We start from the raw sequence: 20,058 nt of genomic DNA on the forward strand, positions 1-20,058 counted from the left end.
GACGCTGGTCGAAGTCTGGGAGATGTGGGGCTTGCTCAGGATCTGGAGGGCTGGCCGGGAATCGCACAGGAAAACGAGGCCAGAAGGGGTCGATGGTCCGGATGAAGTCAGCTGCCAAGTGGAGACCCGCCAGTTCCGCTACTGTGGAGCTGCCCGGAAAGGAGAGCCTGCACGTCCGGGACTGCTCCAACTACGGCACCGCCAGAGCCGACACCGCCTGCCCCGTGGCTGGTAGGACCGAGCCGTGAGTGAAGAGAAGGGTTGAATCTTTGCACTCATCCAGGAAGAATGCGGTGGTCTGGTGGAGTGCGGTAGCAGGGGAGCGGCGCTTGGTCACTTCATCAAGACCCAGGGTAACCTGCAGGGGAGGTCGGGTGGGAAGGGAAGGAAGGACCAGGTGCTCGTGGAGAGTGCCAAGTGTCTCCACATAGGCTGCAGACAGCTTCTACATCCTGGAGTTGGGGTTGCCGTGCAGTCGCTCTCGGAGGGCACCTCCATCTGGAACGTAGTAGAGCCGATCCATACGTGTCAGGCCTCTCTAGAGGAGCAAGAGGTTGTTCAGTGTGTAGACACCTGCCTCTGCCAGGGTGGCCGGTACCTGCGATCGCTGTGGGGCTCCCAAGAGACGGAGAGTCCATCTCCTGCGGGAGAGTTCCAAACGATTAAGGCGGGTAGGCTGGAGGGTGGCAAGAGGCAAGGCGTAAAGGATGGCAGACGTGGCCGCTGCCTCGAACAGTCGGACGTCCCTGTATTCTACAAGTCCCTATTAACACAGCATCAGAAATGCCCGGACCGCCCTAAATAGCACGTCGAACGAACCGTGACCAGGAACTAAATCTGAAGCACGTGGCCACTCCTTTTATAACCGTTATGCGTTTGCTTGTGCTCGTCGCCCTAGCACAAACGCTAACCTTCTGAGCGTTTTTCCCCATTTCCAGTATAGACGTCTGACTGAAGCGTCCAAAATGGTGGGGGGGGCAAAGCGGGTACGCTGACACACGCACAGAGGCGCTCTGTCTTCCAGCTGCTCATTAAACTCTGTCGCCACCGCCAAAAAAAAAATAAATGCATTACTGTTGGTTTTGGGGAAATGAAAGACGCACTAACTGTCTTGCTTCTCAACCGCGAACCGCGGGTGCGTCAGAGGTCAGTTGCAGGTGTGCGTGCACTACGCCAATGGCCCCCTCACCATTCTCTCGGATTCCTTCGAGAGTCGTTTGTTCTTTTCCTAAACGTTGTACATCGACTCGGGCGGCCTCACAGCCTGCGGAAACTATCTGGAGATTAAAGATGCATGTGCAGCAGGACTAGGTTTGCGTACAGTAACCGTTTGGCAATTGCAAGCAGTGCTCCGTAAGTTCTTCATTACAGCAGGTCAGCCCCGTACAGCATGTGAGTGGGCATTGTTCATGCACAAATGGACATGTGACCTGTTGCGTTGCACTGTGTCTTGCACTCTGCATGTGCAGCTCGTTGCACTGTTACATTAACACTTGTCACCTCCCTTTCCCTCGGCCACCACCCTTTTACTTCCTACAAAGGGGAGCAGCAGTGTCACGATATGGTGGGCGGCTTGATGTTTGATTGGCGCCGAAGTTATAATTAATTGGGCCAACCTGCCCACCACTGCACTCTCCGTAAATTAGGAGGGGGTGGAGCGACAAATTTCTCCACCCCGCGTGCGGAAGATGAGGTTAGACTGCTGACCGGCGATAGGGGCCACGCCTGATTAGCCGTTGACCGGAGGCACGAGGCGTATAGGCAAGTTTCCTCAGCAACCCTTTTACTTGGGTAAGAACAAGAACAAACGGCTACAAAACAAACCAAGCAATATTGCGAAAATACACAGGCGCGACGCGAATAAACACAGGATCAGAACACAAGCAACTATTGACAATAAGAAGGAAAACAACAGGGCGAGAACTATACAACAAAGTTACACGATTAAAGCAATATACAAAAGAATAGGACGAGAACAGCGACAGAACAAAGAAAAAGAGCAGAGCGAGTGGTGAGAATCGGTGACTTAGCTGCGTAGTGGCAAGGTCCGGTCGCAGGGAGCGTCGGGCTGCGGAAGCACGCGGTGCTGATGGGGGGGGGGGGTGCGGATACGGGCGAACTTGGGCCCCGGGTTACGCGTCTTCCACGCGTCTTTCGGGGCCGCCGTCGCCGCGCTCTACGCGTCAGACACCGCCTAGGCTCGCTTGCCGAGCACTTCCCTGGCTGACCCCACACACGTCGGCACGCACCGAAAATCTCTAAACCAACTAACTCGGTCGTGATTTTCCCGCCACCGTGTTCACGTGACAAACCACAAAAAAACAAATAAAAGCAAACGAATCCTCTCGGCCCCGTGCACCAACGATTTACAGATGTTGAGAAGGGGGGAGAAGAAACATGAAGAAACTGAAGGGGATGCGAAGGAAAGGTATGGTCCTAACGAGGAGCGATGTTAACTTCCGAAGGTTGGGACGGGTGCTAGGGCATTCACCGGCCGCTTCCCGTCCCCCCCTCGTGAAAGCACTCGCTTCCTGGCGATAATCCTGAGGAGGGGGGCGGCGTAGTCTTGACCCCCCCAGCGTCGCGAGGGGTCAACGCCCACGCGGGGGGAGGCAAAGTCATCGCCGCTGCGTCGCGACATGCCCGCATACTACCGGCGCCGTGGCCAGCCGTGGCCACTTTGGTCGGAGAAGAAAGAAGAAAAATAAAGCATGCGCGCACTTTGTGACAAGCAGGCCGGACGTACGTTCCTCCTGCTGACTGCATTTAAAGCTTTCTCTCTCCGTATGCATGTCACGGAGCTAGAGTGACTTAGGAGTCAGTGCGAGATTTGTTTGGTGCTTAAGTGGCTTCAAAGAAGGAGAGCTTCATGACCGATACCTTATGTGACAATCAAGGCTGATTTCCTGCGTTTGATGTCAGTAGACACGGCTGCAAAATGAACGATGCTTTTGATTTTATATGAACCGAAAAGGTGCGGAACTGGTGCTCAAATGTGAGGAACAATGGTATGTTGGGCATGTTTATCATATTATGTTAGAAATGTGCGTAAAACACCCAGGCCTAGATTTATTTTTCTCGAATTGTGCGAACCTCTGAAACCCGATATTTCATTTCATTTATTTTCATGTACTGAGGGGGCAAGAGAAAAAAGCTGCCTTATGGGCAGCTTGACAAGCTCGCATCCCCTATTACATACGGACAAGGGCAGACACTGTACATGCGTGAAACATTAGGAATTGCATATTTTGTAAAGCCATTAGAGTAAATAGATAACAATTATTATCAAAACACTTGACAGCTCCATAAATACTGTAATAACGTGCAAAGTTTACAAACCAGAGAGTGGAAACTTTCCATTGTCGTGTAAAAAAATGTCGGCATAATAGACTTTCACACACACATATAAACATCAAATCTACATTCATCAGAATGCATATACCATAATAAAAATCAACTGTACAATATGTCAAGGTTTCTAATATGTTCATGCATTGTATGTCTTTATTAAAGTTATTTAACAGTCTTGAAATTACATTACACAACAAAAGCCGCCGCGGTGGCTCAGTGGCTATGGTGCTCGGCTGCTGACCCGAAAGACGCGGGTTCGATCCCGGCTGCGGCAGTTGAATTTCTTTGGAGGAGAAATTCGAGGCCCGTGTACTGTGCGATGTCAGTGCACGTTAAAGAACCCCAGGTGGTCGAAATTACCGGAGCCCTTCACTACGGCGTCTCTCATAGCCTCAGTCGCTTTGGGACGTTAAACCCCATAAACCAAACCAAACCAAACATTACACAACATTTGCATTCCATAGTTTGTTTGTGATGAGGGAACTTCCCAGTGTTCTATGTGTCGTGTGTGATATGGGTGAATGTTCTGACCTATGTTAGCTAACTGTGAGAGGAAGTTACTTTGTTTTTATCTTTCACTACGGCCTTGCATAAAGTGCAATAGATGAACATATTGGAGGTGAGTTTGTAATAATTCATACAATTTTCTTTTGAACGCGACCAAGTTTTGCAATATTATTACATGTACTATTTCCCCACACAAGAAAAAAGTGAGGAAGGCCAAGAAAAGCATGAATTTTTTTAACTTCCAAATTAGCAATCCCATAGGCGCATGAAACTAAGAAATAAAAGCATAGGAAAAAGTTATCTATACAGATAATTGCATATGATGGCTCAATTTCTCCTAATTGCGGAAAAAAAGAATGTAGTGGAATGTTTATCGACTACTTGTTTTCCGACCGACTCTGCAAGCTTTAAACCGCACTCCAGCGAATAATTTTTTTCCTTCTGGAAAACACTCTATAGTCTGCTACAACTGAAGAGCGAAGCAGCAAATGCTTCTGGAAGGGGGACCTTCTGCCAATGGCGTCAGCCGCTACTCATGATGTCGTGATTAACCCCCTTGGGCCAGGTAGTGTGAAATCGCAGCAGGTGGCAGATGAAAGGGGACGCCATTGACTGGAAGGCCTCCTCTGAGGGGCATCTGTCACTTCGTTCTTGAGTTGTATCCGACTAGAGAGCAAAGTGTAGCCCTTACATAAAAAAAAACACATATATCGTCAAGCGTTGGGGCGTCAAGCGGAGGCGTCTCCGTTCGTCGAAAAGTCGTCGGATTTAAGGGTCGTTCAGATCGTCCAGTTGAGGCGTCAAGCGAAGGCGTCTCTGGGCGTCGAAAGGTCGTCGCGGCGTGGGGTCGGAGGTCGGGTCGCATGCTAACGTCGGTGAGCGGAGGATGTTCGTCATTATGTCCGGTGACTGCGGCCCTACCTCCGGGGGTCGCCGTCCTCAGTTTTCCCGGCGCGGGCTGGAGGACTGCCGGACGTAGGACTGGCGGGCTGGTGAAGAAAACCGTCGAGGCGACGGTGACCTGGACTGACGTTGGGCAGTGGGTGCAGGTGGGACGTTGGCCGCTAGGTACTGATCGATCTCGCGGGGTCGTTCACCATAGCGTGGCAGGGGTGCGTCTGGCGAAAAGCCGCGCAGGCCAATCCGGCGGTACGGGCAGTGACGACGGATGTGGCCTGCTTCGCCGCAGTGGAAGCACAGGGGCCTGTTGCTCGGCGTGCGCCACATGTTTGCCTTCGTGACGGATGGGCGGTCGTCTGGCAGCGCTGTCGTATGCGGGAATCGGTGGGACGGCGCTGTAGGGGCAAGAGAGTAGAACGCCGGCGGTGGTGGCGCAGGACTTCGCAATGCCTCGCTGTATGTCATCACATAGGGCGCTGGCGGTTGCGGAGGTGGAGTGGGCTGCACCGTGCGGCGTATCTCGTCACGGACAGCCTCCGAGATGGCGGTGACACTAGGAGGCTGCTCCACAGAGCGAAGCTTCTGCAGCTCTTCGCGAACAATGCTCCTGATGAGCTCTCGGAGGGAGGTGTTCTCATCCCCGGACCTCGGCATGTGGCACTCCACAGCAGTGATGTTTGACGGACGGCCATAGTGCGCAAACCGCTGCTGCAGGGCGCGCTCCATGCCTGCCGCTTCCTTTGCAAAATCGGCGACTGTAGCCGGAGGATCGCGCACGAGCCCAGCGAACAATTGCTCCTTCACGCCCCGCATCAAATGGCGCACCTTCTTGGCTTCCGACATCGAAGGATCAGCGCGGTTGAAAAGCCGGGTCATATCCTCCACGAACATTGCCACGCTCTCGTTTGGCTGCTGCGCTCTCGATTGCAGGGCCAATTCAGCACGCTCCCTCCGTTCGTTACTGCTGAACGTATCCAGCAACTGGCGCCGGAAGTCTTGCCAGGTGTGGATGGCGGACTCGTGGTTTTCGAACCACGTCTTGGCGGCGTCCTGGAGGGCAAAGTAGACGTTCCGAAGCTTGCGGTCCTCGTCCCACAGATTAAATTCAGAGACCCTGTCATACCCGTCCAACCAGTCCTCCACATCTTCAAACTTGTCACCATGAAATGACGCGGGCGTACGAGGCGAATGAAGAAGCAGCGGTGGCGAACTCACAGATTGCTGGAAGGTCTGGTTGGCCACCGTAGAGGTCATCTTGCGGGATGGCGCGGTGAGGGGATTGTACTCGGGGGCTAAGCCTTTCAAGCGGCGGCTTGACTTGTGGACAGGTGTCGTGTCTAGGGGGTGTGGCTGAGCGCTGGAGGTTCCTGGGACCTCTTCGTACATAGATCGTACCCAGCACCTCCACCAAAAATGTCACGGACGCCGGTAGGACGTTCTATTCCTGGCAGAACAGTTCCTGGCGAGCACACTGGGCAGAGCGCAGCCGGCAGGCCCTAGCACCGAGCAGAAGAGGACGAAGTCCGGCGCGCGACAAAGGTCGAAGACAGACCGCACGGGGGCGCCGGTAGAGTGATGTCTAAACTAAGTGCGGCAATATATTGTAGATGAATTTGCAAAATGGTCTAGCATTATAATTTTGCACGTTTGAAATGGAGTGCAGAGCGATTCGATCCATTCCATTTGTGGCCATTGTAAATATTTGAAGGCACCAAAAAACACATACACAAGACAATGTTGCCTTCTCTTTGTGTTGTGTGTGTGTGTGTGTGTGTGTGTGTGTGTGTGTGTGTGTGTGTGTGTGTGTGTGTGTGTGAGAGAGAGAGAGAGAGAGAGGGCGGGCGGCGATGGGGTGGGGTGCTTTAAAAGTTTACAGTGACCAGCTACCAACTCGCCCACCAAGTTCTCCTAAGCCATTTGTGTCGTTTTATAGCCACAGCTGACTCCATGTCTATTTTCTCTGAACGCGTCTGATGTGAAAAATCTTCCAGCCGTCGCGTAAACTTTTTTTTATTTTTAGAAATTTTTACGGTTCTAATTCGAGGGAAAAAATTCCTGTCGATTTCACTTAAACAATGTGAACAGGTCTTCAGGTTCTTGCCCAACACCCACGCATGTATTTTTTTCCCGTTCTCTGCCCCTACGCTACCCTTAACTGATTACAGACAGCTAATTTTAGTCCAGTCATGAAAGTCAGCGCTACGTATACATTTTGCATGAGCACGCGAGCGTTCCGCGGTACGCAGGACAGACTCAACAGATAACCATTTTAATGAGGAAAAAAATTAATAACAGGATCATAGGGTCATAGGAACAAGTATTGAATGCTGGCTTGACACTTTCTTCGCATCGTTCTGATACCCGTTCTCTTACTCTCTTCTCGCGCGTTTGGAGGTTTGTTTGGGCGCTTATGAAAAACCGTCTTGACCATGCGCATTTTGGTGATGCAAACTTAAACTTATAAAGAAAAAATCGTCACAACATGAACTTTTCCAAGGGTCTAACACTTCTGATTTATCGTTGTCTAAGTGAGTGCGTTGGTACCTCACTCATCAGCTGTTGCTGATACTCCTTGAAGTATCCTTCTGAAGTCCGCAAAGAATAATTTTGACGGGCATTTACCAAGGATGGACCATCTACTTCATCTTTACGTAATCGCTGAACGTCAGAAGTAAGACTAAACAGTTACTATAGACCTTCGCTTTCGGAAACGACCGGCAGTGAGGAGTTTTTGATGCGGAAACATTAGATGGCTCATCGACAATAAAACGCGGCGTCCCCGAAAAGTGGCGGCGTTACAATAAAACTTACGATTGGTCTAAATGGCGTGAAGTCATCAAAGGCGTGGAAATACAAAATCTTAACCCGTAATAGTCAGTACCAGTGCTTACAACTCCACCAACTACAAAGGAATAGAATAAAATTGGAATATAAATAGAATCGGAATAGAATTAGAATAGCATTGCAATAGAATTGCAGTGCTTTCGCATGCAGTACTCGCACTTTACTTCCTTAAATGGGGCTCTGAAATACCTTCTGAGGTTAGCACATAACCTCGCTCGATCACTATACCGGGTGTTTTCTCCTAGAAGTTCCAAAATTTAAAAAAAAAGGTAAATTTCTTTAGATTTATTTTAACCCTGGGATGAGGGCTACGGCGGACGCCAGGTAAGAGGCAAACTACTTTAATTAGTTCGCTGATTAATTGAATACGTGAATTTAACTTTTATAATTTTTATTTTGGGAGATACGTTGTATTAGCACAATTGGAGATCGTCTTCCAAACAGTCCAGCCAAGCAAAAAAAATTTTCATGAAAAAATTTTTTGCGCGCGTTACGAGGCGAGAAAAAGTCACCCCGGTAGGCTGCTTCACACTGTAACACGGCGTCTGTGAGCGCCTGTGACGTAGTTGACTCAGCCCTGCACTTTGTGTCAGTGCGTTTTTGTTCCAACGCGGCATTCCGTGAGGCCGCGGAGCGATGCGAAACAAGCAGCGATAGCGCAGGCCGCCCGTCCGGGGTTCAGGTGACGTCAGCCGTGTGACGCAAAGCGCAGGGCGGAGCGAACTGCGTCAGAGGCGCTCACCGCCGCTGAGTTACGGTGTGAAGATGCCTACCAGGGTGGCTTTTTCGCGCCTCGTAACGTGCGTGAGAAATTTTTAATTACAATTGTTTTTTCTCGGTTGGACTGTTTGGAGGACGATCTCCATATTTACGAATACAACATACCCCCTAAAATAAAAATTAGAGAAAGTTAATCAGCGAACTAATTAAAGCAGTTTCCTCTTGCCTGGCGCCCGCCGTAGCCTCCAGTATAGCCCCAGTGCTAAAATAAATCTAAAGCAATTCACCTTTTTTTTTAAATTTTGGACCTTCTAAAAAAAACACCCGGTATTCTCTCATCATGAACACCTGAGCCAAATAATGTACTTCTACACGCAGTACACCCACAATCGCGCACGAAAGTTGACGAGTCCTTTCGGCAGCTTTTTCATGCTCGCGCCCTCCTCCGCCGCACGCTGCTGCGTATACCAGTTCAGAGATGGCTATTGGTTAGATTCTTTCAGGCGTTACGCAGCTACCATGACTGTGGCCAGTCAGTAGCATTGCTCCGGCAGGTCAGGAAGCTCCACCCACCCGGAGAATTCAGCGGTTGGGCCGGCGGAGGAGCGCGAAAGGGAACGGCGCGAAGGCACTGAAATTGTAATATTTACCACACACTTCAGCTTTTACAAAACGCATTAAAAAATTTCTTGCCGGAGGATATTCGTGAAACGGCGACCTTTAAATCATAAGAATACATCCTTATTCAGAGCCCCTCTCGAGCCCCTTTAAGTGCCCTGCTAATTTTCTTAATAAAACGGACATAGAGGTCGAAAGCCGGTAAGAGAGAGCATTTTTCTAAGCATAAAAGAGCACGTTTTTACCCACCCCACGGCACGGAAGACAGACAGAATACAAGCTGTCCCACGAATTCGCTCGCCATATGACATGAAACAGGTTACCGTTAACAGACAAGCAATAAACTGGACATAGGAAAAAGAAAAAATAGGAATAATGTGACGGTGTGTGCGTTAGCATTACTCCACTTTATTTCACGAAGGAACAAGTCACTCAGCATAGGTCCTATTACTTAATGACGAGCCAAGATCGCCGCGCGCCAACCGCGCTTCCTTTCTCCTGACCTCCGCACTCCACTGGCTCCGTCCCCTACCCTCTGCCCCTCGCACCTGCTCCGGCCTCTTTATCACGCTCTCCGGCTTTCCTCATTTCACTTTCTCTTTTTCAACTCTCCCTCGGGGTGTTCAGATCGGACGCCGGCGGACAGTCTGAAATCGTAGTGGAGATCCCAATGCCAATACATTAAAGCACATTGTTGACTTGTGCGCCTTTGTCTCGCACAGCTTTCCTAACCGGTGGGAAGGCGTCCACGCTAAACTTAGTCAAGCCTGCTGGCACGTCGGTTTTGCCGCTTGAAATCGGCAAAAAGAGCGTATCGGATGGTCGCTTGCATGCGCGCCTAAAACATGACGCATAAGCTTCCTTTCCGGTCAAATACAAACCGGATCACGCACATATTTCCAACTCACCGTTGAAATCCACTAGATCAACACGAGAAACGGCGCAGGCTACGCCAGGCGTGGGAAAGTGAGGCCTATCAATGCTGAAGAGAGGTCACGAGACAAGGACTGGCCAAAGGGCGGCGTGGCTGTGAAGAGAAAACAGTTGCCGTGCTTCCCCGTACTATACAGTGTGTCTTCCCTTGACGATAATCGGAAGCCCTCTCAGAGAGCGATATATGACCACCTTGTCTTCATTCAGCTTGTCAAACAATTCATATGTATAAGATGTGTCCTTGCAATGCTTCGGTACCCTGCACAGCCCAAGAGAAAGACTCACCCTCCAACTTCCGTAGGTCAGTGGGACTACAAGGATATAGGCTGGAAGAAAGGAAATGCGCGGTAGTCGTCTCATTCTGGGTGGACACCTAAACAGCGCCATGAGATAACGTATGTTAAACTAATTTGGTTAAACGAATTAACTAAACTCAGTCCCACTTACTTTGAGCATCACTATACCATCCCTTTAATTAGTTGCATGGTTACTAGCCGAAGTACAATTGGCCCCGTTTGAAATTCGCGCACTGTGACTTCACGACCATTTCGACCAATTGAAAAGCGTGACATTTCTGTCGACGACTCCTGCCTACAACGATGTGCCATTAAAGGCTTCCGCCTTAATAAAGCCGCGACACAGAAACGAACAAACCAAATTAAGCGACAGAGGGACATAATGCGCAGGTCTCAGGTATACGCTAAAGGGCGAGAAAGCGAAGCTGGCTACTGGGCAGCCAAGCACTTCACCCCTCAATCAGAACTATGGACGAGTTAAATAACTCGCCTGCGAAAGAAGGAATGCACCAGAGGGAACACATGTGGGCTTTTATTTCGGGTACGTCTTTCGTTCCGCTAATGTACCTAATATTTTCCAGAGACGTAACTTCCTGATATCAGCCACTGCGGTGGTTTGAGATATCCAAATCTACTCAGCAGCCTTTAAAGCCTGGAATAACGGACTACATCGTACCTCGACCTGATTTCTCCATAAGGCGTTTGTTGCACTTGTTTTCACGGTACAATTCACGAAGCCTCACAAGGCGCGGCGGCGGCCTTTATTCATCGGTGTCCTCGGACAGCGAGCTATCGGAGCTGTCCGTACTCCATGATGGAGCATGCGCGAGTTCCGGCGGCGTGCTGGGTGTTGGAGGGAGGTCGGAGTTGGTCTTGCGGCGCTTCCGGGATTTGCCCTCGGTGTGTGCATTACAAAGCCATTCGCCGTCCTTCTTTAAAATCTTGGTAGACATGCTCTTCATCTCTGCGTCCTGGCGCAGCGCGAGTGCGTCGTAATATGATTCTGGACCCCAGGTGGGCTCTGAGTTCATCTCCGGGGGGTAGTTAGTGCCCGCCTCGTCGATTCCGCAGTACTTGACCAGCTCCTCGTAAGTGCTCGGATTGCGGTAGTCTTTGTGCGAATGTATGAACGCGCTAGCGTCCCACCCCTTACGCACACGCTTGTGAAAACGACCAAACTTATTTTGAAGTTCAGGGGAACATTTGCTTGCCGGCACAGGTGGTAGGATGATCTCGTTCAGATCCATGCCCTTCAAACGACGATGGAACGATATGGGCGACTCGGGTCGCACACCAGACTCCCCGCTCGCCCCAGCGACCACTTGCGTTGTCTTATCTTCCGCATAGCTGCACGAGGCGACGGGTCCTTGTAATGCTTCATTCGGAACACTGTTGACGTCATGCTCTTCAGAAAACGATGCTGCATCCGCATTCCCGGGCCCAGGCCGGATTATGTTCTTTTCATAGATGCACGAAGCGACGTCTTCTTGTAGCGTCTCAATCACATCTGTACGAATGCTCTCCTTGCATTCTTTAGACCAAGGCGCTTCCTCACCATTCAGAATGGCGGTGATGCACTCCTTAAGTTCTTCGTCCCAGAGCGTTGTTACGGCATTATCAGACCCTGTTTGATCATCCTCCACCGCTTCCTCATCCCCTGTCTCTGACCACTCATCCTCACTTCTACACGCAATGCTGATTGCTTGGCTTGTCCAATTCAGAATGGGGCTGATGGTCTCCTGGTCTTCGGAGCATTGCTCTGTCTCGGATACCTCGGAGTAAGTACAGGCTTCCTGAGTCGTATCGTAGTAGCTGTCGATGAGTGCTTGACGTGACCGATCCAGAGTGGTAGCGATGTCCTCATTACGCTCTTGGAAGCTAGCCGCCGTCTCGGAACTGTCGAGCTCAGACGAGGCATCTCCTTCCTCGCCATAACCGGACGATGCAAAAGCTATTTGGCTAGCCCTGCCCAGAGCTGTAGTACTGCCCACCTCACTTTCATCGGACCAGGAAAGCGCTGTCTCGATACACTCGAATTCATCCGAAGCTGGGTTATACTCCTCATAGCCAGATGTTGCGACGGTTGTTTCGTGTGTTTCGTTCGAAGTTGTGGCGGTGTCCTCCTCATCCCCTTCACTTCGAGACGCTATCTCAGCATTTTCCAGTTCAGTATAGGCTTCTTCGTCCTCTTCAAGGTTGCCCGAGGCGATGTCTGTTCGGCGTGTCTCATTCAGAGCGGTGGCCGTCGCCTTCTGACGTTCTTCGGGCCAAGGCACTCTCTCGGCTCTCCCGGGCTTTAGGCCTAAGGCTTCCAGTGAGTCATCGTCCCACCTTATAAAATTTATCGGATAGTCACCGCTCATTGTGAACTCGAAGCACGTGGTACTTAGCTGAAAAAGACACAAGTTCAGTCTGAAGATTCTAGAACGTAGAAGACAATAAAGGTAACCACGAGGCTATGGCTCTCACCTTCCAATGATGGAACTTTGGAGGCTGCCGGATGGATGTTGTGGCTTGTAGTCCTTGCTCAAAACACCCAGTGATCAACTGCCAGCGTTGCGTGGAGCCGAGCTCGCTTCCAGCTGGACAGTAGCACCTTGTCAGGCCTAACCCTTTTCATCCGCCGTTGGCGTGTGCCACTGAGGTGCCCAGAGTTTGGAACCCGGCGTCTTGCTTTCCGCGATGCACCAGCGAGCGTAAGATGACTGAAGTGCGACCGTGCCACTTGCTTCGACCAGTGCCGACACCACTTTACAAACAACCTTCACCTTAATTGTCCAACTCAACCACCACGAGTGAGACTTCGCTTGAGGAATGAGGAATTGAGAACAAAGGAGGGCTTGTGTTTCGTAGCAGAGCACTTTGACCTCATGTATTGAAATACGGTGGTCTGTTCGGGTCAGCACACCAGCAGATTGTCGCGATGCCTGAGGGCAGTCATCTAAAACAGCTTTCGAGCTACCATCTCCGAGATACATAAAAAAAAACGCACTTGCGGCGGACAATAAAATTAGTGAAACACATGCTAACAAAATGTAACGTCGTTATAATAGTCACAGGAATAAATTACGACCATTTCTGCGTTTACGAAGTGACCGGCAGCGTTTTATTTCACCCTCCTAGCTGGCGCCTCCATCTTCCAACCGCCGGCGAAGAGGCCGCAAGGTCTAGTCAGGTGTTGAAGCGGAGTATCGCAACTGGTACAATCTAGGAATTCTGCTTTGACGCCGCCTTGTGGAGAAAAAAAAATTGCGGATTGCCGCTTAAATCGTTCTCGTCGCTGTGTGCTGCTCAAACTTTATGCACGTCTTCTATTATCATATTCATCGCCTGCACAGTGCCACTTTTACCATTTACTTTTCAAGAAGTAGCCATTTCAACATTACCACATGGAGGAAAAAAAAAAAGATGGCCTTCGCAAGCCAAGCGCTCCAAAGCGCTCTTGCAGCCGCTCCCTTCCCTCTTTCTCCTGGGCACCCCAAGGTCAGTGCCACGTGACGGCCTAGTCTAGGCCCTGGCCAATCGCGCTACGCTACAAGCCGTTACGTGGAGCTGATTTCAGCCCTTATATTATTATACATTAGCCTTCAAGATTGTCATGTGACGCCTTTTCAGAATTTTTTTCCCCCCTCTATTCATTGTTTACTGCCAAGCATCAAGCCAAGCCAATACCTCATCGAACTATATGCCTGGCTTCAGGTGCCGACGACATGCGACTTGTTAGAGAGTGCGAAGTGAACAAATCATGGCTTTCTGAAAAAAAAAAAAATGGTTTTTGTAAGTCTGAAAGGCGCAGCCTCTAGATGGCCGTGGTTCAAGTTCTACCAAAGCGTAGCTTCATGCGCCAAAAGGCCGTCCTCCGCGTACGGCAGGTTGGAGTTTTCTGCAGAGCTAATTCATCGCACCACTTCCGAGACTACGCTTCGAGCCATCGGTTGAGGCCTAATAAGCGACGCCACCGTTTCAAAGCGTAGTCTCGTAAATGGTGCGATGAAATAGCTATGTAGAAAACTCCAACCCGTCTGGTTTATGGTTTGGTTAAGGTTTAACCCTTATAAAAATTTCTATAGAAAGTCCATAGACTGTCTATAGACTTTAGTCTATGAAGTCTATAGACTGTCTATAGACAAATCCTTTAGACTGGTCTATAGACAGTCTATAGATTTATGGCCATACACTTTTAGTAGACTTTTGTCTATAGACAGTCTATAGACAAATGTCTACTGAAAGTCTATAGGTCCATAGGAAGTCTATAGACACAGGTCTATAGACAGTCTATAGACGATCTATAGACTTATGGTCATACATTTCCTATAGAGTTGTCTATAGACCGTCTATAGACACTTGTCTATAGACGGACTATAGACGACCTATAGACTTATGGCCATAGACTTCCTGTAGATTACTGTCTATAGACAGTCTACAGACAAAAGTCTACTGGTCCAGTAGACATATGTCTATAGACTGTCTATAGACATTCCACAGGTGTGTGGCCTGGCAGTGCTATAGACCATTGTCTATAGACAGTCTATAGACCTCTGTCTACTAAACTATTAGTAGACCATTATCTATAAACTGCCTATAGACAGTCTACAACCGTTGAAAAAGGTCACCAGACAGAGTTCACAAATGACACAATCAATATACTTACAAATTTAGTTTTATTTCCAAGCTATTCCGGCTGGGAATATGCAATACATGGACCATAAGAATGCACCACAGTAACATAAATGTTGAAAGTAACAGTCCGGCTAGTTTCCTCAGAAGCATTCTTGCGGCCTGTTGTCTGCAGTCAATCATCCGGGTGTGTTCGCCTGTACAGCACAAAGGAAAAAAAATAACAAAGGAACTGAAAAAAATTCCCATTCCATCTATACACATGTGCTTTACAATGCAAGGCATATCCTGGCTATGCCATTCTAGAAAGGCAATCTTGATCTTTTGGTTTGGTTTTATGGGGTTCAAAGACCCAAGGCGACACAGGCTACGAGACGCTGAAGTGAAAGGCCGCGGAATAATTTCGGCCACCTGTGCAGAGTACACAGGCCTTTAGCATTTTGCCTCTATTAAAATGCGACCGCCTAGGCCGGAATCGAACCAGCATCTTTCAGGTCGCCAGACGAACATGATAGCCACTGAGCTATTATGCCGGCGCATTCATTTCAGTAAATACACTACAGATTATAAGTGTCTTCATAAAACATTGTAACAAAGACCCATAATCCCTGGAGCACTCTACTCTGAATTCAGTACCGATACTAATTTCTGTATGGCAATCCTTTTACATTATTTGTAACAGAAGACTTTGAACAATTGTGCCACATATCTGCATTGACTCGCAAGGAGCTGTTAAGAATGCCACCTCCATAAAATACAGATTCAGTGCACCTTACACAAGGATCCAAAAAGGAGATTATTGCAGCATTTATTCTTATAACCGCTATAGAAGAAGCGCTTCAAAATACCCTGCGTGAAGCCTGGTATACCCGGCCAAATTTTTAACTGGCTCGGGTGTTGCATCGCTAAATGCACCTTGTAAAAAAGTGCCTTTCGGCTACACTGATGGCATATTCATGCTGTAATTTGACGAGTGAAATGTCATTTCGTGGTTCCTTTTTGTTCATAGAATGTTTGAGTGCAGTACTTGCGTGTTTAGATCAACGTTAGCAGAAATATTCGTCTGCCACTACGAACAGCTGAAACAAGCGGCAGACGCGGCAATGAATCTGGTCCATATGGCCTCATCCTCTGGGTAAACTACCACTCCTTTCATGGCGGACAAGTCGTTTACCCAGAGTAAGTGCAAATGCGCCACCAGAACCATTGCTGCGTATTCCGCTTGTTTCGGCTGTTCGTAGCGGCAGACGATGAATATTTCCGATAACTTTGATCTAAACACGCAAGTACTCCACTCAAACGTTATATTAACAAAAAGAAACTATGAAATGCCACCTCAGGTGTCAAATTACAACATGAATATGCCAGCAGTGTAGCCAAAAGGCACCTTTTTTACAAGGTGCATTTATCGATGCAACACCAGAGCCAGTTAAAGATTTGGCCGAGTGTACGTAAACCGATACTCAAACGGGCACAAGCTATACAAAACCAGCAGGCAGAAGCAACCAGTTCACCACAGATTTGCGCCTATAGTTTCGGCTGTTCGTAGCGGCAGACGATGAATATTTCCGATAACTTTGATCTAAACACGCAAGTACTCCACTCAAACGTTATATTAACAAAAAGAAACTATGAAATGCCACCTCAGGTGTCAAATTACAACATGAATATGCCAGCAGTGTAGCCAAAAGGCACCTTTTTTACAAGGTGTATTTATCGATGCAACACCAGAGCCAGTTAAAGATTTGGCCGAGTGTACGTAAACCGATACTCAAACGGGCACAAGCTATACAAAACCAGCAGGCAGAAGCAACCAGTTCACCACAGATTTGCGCCTATAACTTGAAGCACAAAGACGGAACAGCATACTCGTACATCTGCGCGCGCTCTTAGATACAAGCGGGTTGCAGCGCTTCCATGCCGCGCTCATTATTCAGAAAACTCATACAGCACACAGAGGCTGCAGCTACGCCGTTTCAAAAGCAGTCGCGAGTTTGAGACAACAAATTACTGTCACGATAAAATACCGTCTGAAATTCACTTAGTTTTTCCTTCAAGTGCAGACCCAAAAGCGCAGTAAAGAGATGTGTTTCTTGCATTGAGGTAGCCTAACCCAACGCTGCTAGAAAAATCAACTAAAGCATTGAACGCGCTCAAAGTAGGAAGTATTTCAATGAAACAATTAACGCCTTCAACAGGCGCAGCTATAATAACACGAGAGCTTAATTTAATTTTAGGCGCAAGTAAGCGCGAATTACATCGGCGTTTTCGTAACGTAGCAGTCTGAAATCAGAAACACATACTTTGCCTCTCGCGCAATGGTATTAGAGAAATCTGAGCAAGCGTGAGCGGGATTGATGAACTAACCAATCGGAACGAAATGTAAGCCACCTCTTGTCGAGCCGACCTTTACCCAGCTTTCAAGTGCCCGCCGACCAGCGGCGGCGGCCAACGGCTCTGATGACAGACATAAGGAATCCGTACGTGTGCAACGAAGGGGAGACGGGATGGAGCTCGTGATTTCTTCGCGGTGTTTGAGCACGCCGGCCATTCGCGCCGGCAATGAATTTTATACCATCACACTATAAGCATTCCTCCAGCGCCGCTTGTCTGCGCTCCAGTGTGTAGCGTTACAAGACACCTTTGCTGAAACGTCGGCGTCCACGACGCGCACCGAGCGAGCGTCTATACGTAGCAAGAAATGCACACCTCAAAAAGAACAGCACTCCAAGGTCCACACAGGCGATAACACAAAGATTAGAAAATGAATGTAATCCACCACAGAACGAGAGTGTATGTAAGTACGTTTTCAGAGGTGCAAAGTAAATTGAGCTCACACGGCGTTAACTAACGCACAGTTCCATTTCGGCCGTCATTCACAGGCTAAACGACATTTCTGGCCGCGCATCTACCTTGAAACACGAAAAACCTAGTAGACAGCTCGCGAGGAGCGGCTTATCATCAAGGGCATCGCACAGACTGCCTTTCCGCGCGTTAGTAAAGACAGCGGCACAGAGATAAGCGGCATTAGTCGAGAACCCAATGGCTTCCGCCTTAGAAACGAAGATAGGACGTTTCTCACTGCGCACATAATCTGTTCTGCACACACAGCTCTGCTTAGAGTTGTTTAGGAGACCAAATGAATAAAATCTAAACGTATAGACTTACCGTAAGCGGACGATGAACCTGGATTTTGAAGAAAACGTAATCCGCGAAAAAAAAAAACGCCGACGCCAACGACCATCCATGCAACCGACGCAGCCACGCACAGGGTTGTTTGCAGCCCGAATGATTTTCCGCCGTCTCGCGGTAAAACGGTAAAACGTGAAACAGAAACCCATTTCACGGTCGTATCTTTATCGCTCCACTCTTGCCGTGTGCAGCTTGATCTGATATCCAAGACCACAGAATGCAATTGGTTTATAAGCGTAAATTCTTCGCTTACCCTCTAAAAACCTTATTGTTTACGTGAAAACAGAACCGAAATCTAACTGCTTGACCGTACGAGGGGGTACCCAAAAGAAACCGGACTAATTTTTTGAATCGGCTCAGCTTCTGTGGTACCGCATTTTGCCGCTGGGAGTACATAGAACGAACATTTCAGAGTCAGTAAGCCAATTTCCGTCGCTGAAGGAGGTCAGACTAGTTTAGGCAGATTTTTCGAGTGACGACTGTTTTCTGTGAGTGTCGTTTTTGCAATGGCTGATTTTCGTGAACAGCGTGCGCCGGTGAAATTCTGATTTTTTCTCGGAAAAAGTGGAACGGAAACTTTTGAAATATTCAGAAAGACGTTCAAGGACGATTCTATGGGGACAACTCAAGTGTTCCTGAATTAAATCCTGAATCAAAGCAACAGTCATGCCAATGGAAAACTTCAAATTCACCTCGCCTCAAGAAAGCTCGTCAGGTGAAACCAAACCTCAAAACAATGCTGATTTGTTTTTTCGACGTGAGACGAGTCGTCCATTCAGAATTTGTTCCGCAGGGCCAGACAGTTAACCAGGCTTTCTGCTTGGATGTTTTGAAAAGATTGGGCAACAGTGTTCGGTGGAAGCGGCCTGATTTGTGGCAGACGGGTGACTGGTTTTTCCACCATGGCAATGCCCCTGCTCACACAGCCCTGTCTCTACGACAAATTCGGACCAAAAATGGCATGACCTCTGTTCCTCAACCCTCATACTCACCCGACCTTGCCACGTGCTACTTTCTTTGTTTCGTAGAATGAAAAGACAGGTGAATGGAAAGCGTTTCGCTGATGTTGCTGAGGTGAAGAAAAAAACGACGGAGGGACTGTCAAGCATCACAAAAGATGAATTTAAACAATGTTTTGAAAAATGGAATGAAAGATTCGACAAACGTATCATTGTAAGTGGACAGTACTTTGAAGGATATTGAAGGTCTGTGCTGAAAATGTGAACAAATAAGTTCAAACAAAAATAAGTCCGGTTTCTTTTGGGTACCCCCTCGTATACGCGCCGCATCTCCCACCGAATAGTATGTGGTACAATTATCAAATAATAATTATAATGTTGCATAGCATAACGTCTTTTTAGCGTGCGTTCGTGTTTAGAAAACTGATATGCTCGACATCAGCGTGTCATCTGCTCCGAAGTAACAGGTGCAAGGGTAGGAACGAAAAAATACTGGCTTTGTGATTGTTGCGTCGGTGAATACAAACTACAAAGGTATAAATGGGAGATGTTAATCGCACAGAGGACCAGGCTCTTTGAGACTATTCTGAGGTGTTTCTAAGGGATGGGCGCTTCCTTGAATTCTCACACCTGTCTTTCCCTCTTTATTTTAAGCATGTTTTAAAGACAAATGTAGAAGCGTTGATGAAATCTTTCTGATTTCAGCGCGTTGGACAGTAACAATCGAAAGATGGAATGGAATTGTGTCGAGCGATTCCTTTAAGGGACAGCGTATTCATTCGATGTAGTACAGTTTGCGGCGCCCTTACTCCAAGAACGGCTGCCTTTCCTCGGCTTACTTGTTAGCATTAAATATTTAATTGTATTGACAATATACGTCACGATATAACGAAAAGGAGCTTGTCAAGGCTCCTGAAAACTATATACTGGAGGGTGTTGTAATGTCCTCAAGCAATACTTTTTTAATTTCCGTAATAGCGCAGGAGGTGGAGGACAACCGACATAGTTGCGGTCACCAGATGCAGGTCCCCACAGCATGCAGTGCAAAAATAAATTGACATTGTTCCATACTTAGTCGAAAGTCAGTGTATCGAACATTGTTAGATAAAATTAGGATTGTT

The 20,058-nt window shown here is 48.4% G+C and overlaps 1 protein-coding gene across 1 annotated transcript in view; it reads left to right on the forward strand.

Annotated features, from left to right (window-relative positions):
• The window catches only part of LOC149353175 (uncharacterized), a 196,509-nt gene that overhangs the window by 104,304 nt on the left and 72,147 nt on the right, over nucleotides 1–20,058 (forward strand). The window lies entirely within an intron of this gene.

The sequence above is a fragment of the Amblyomma mixtum genome, chromosome 3 (genome assembly GCF_055824585.1).
Source record: "Amblyomma mixtum isolate Tamu chromosome 3, ASM5582458v1, whole genome shotgun sequence".
In the NCBI taxonomy this organism is placed as follows: domain Eukaryota; kingdom Metazoa; phylum Arthropoda; class Arachnida; order Ixodida; family Ixodidae; genus Amblyomma; species Amblyomma mixtum.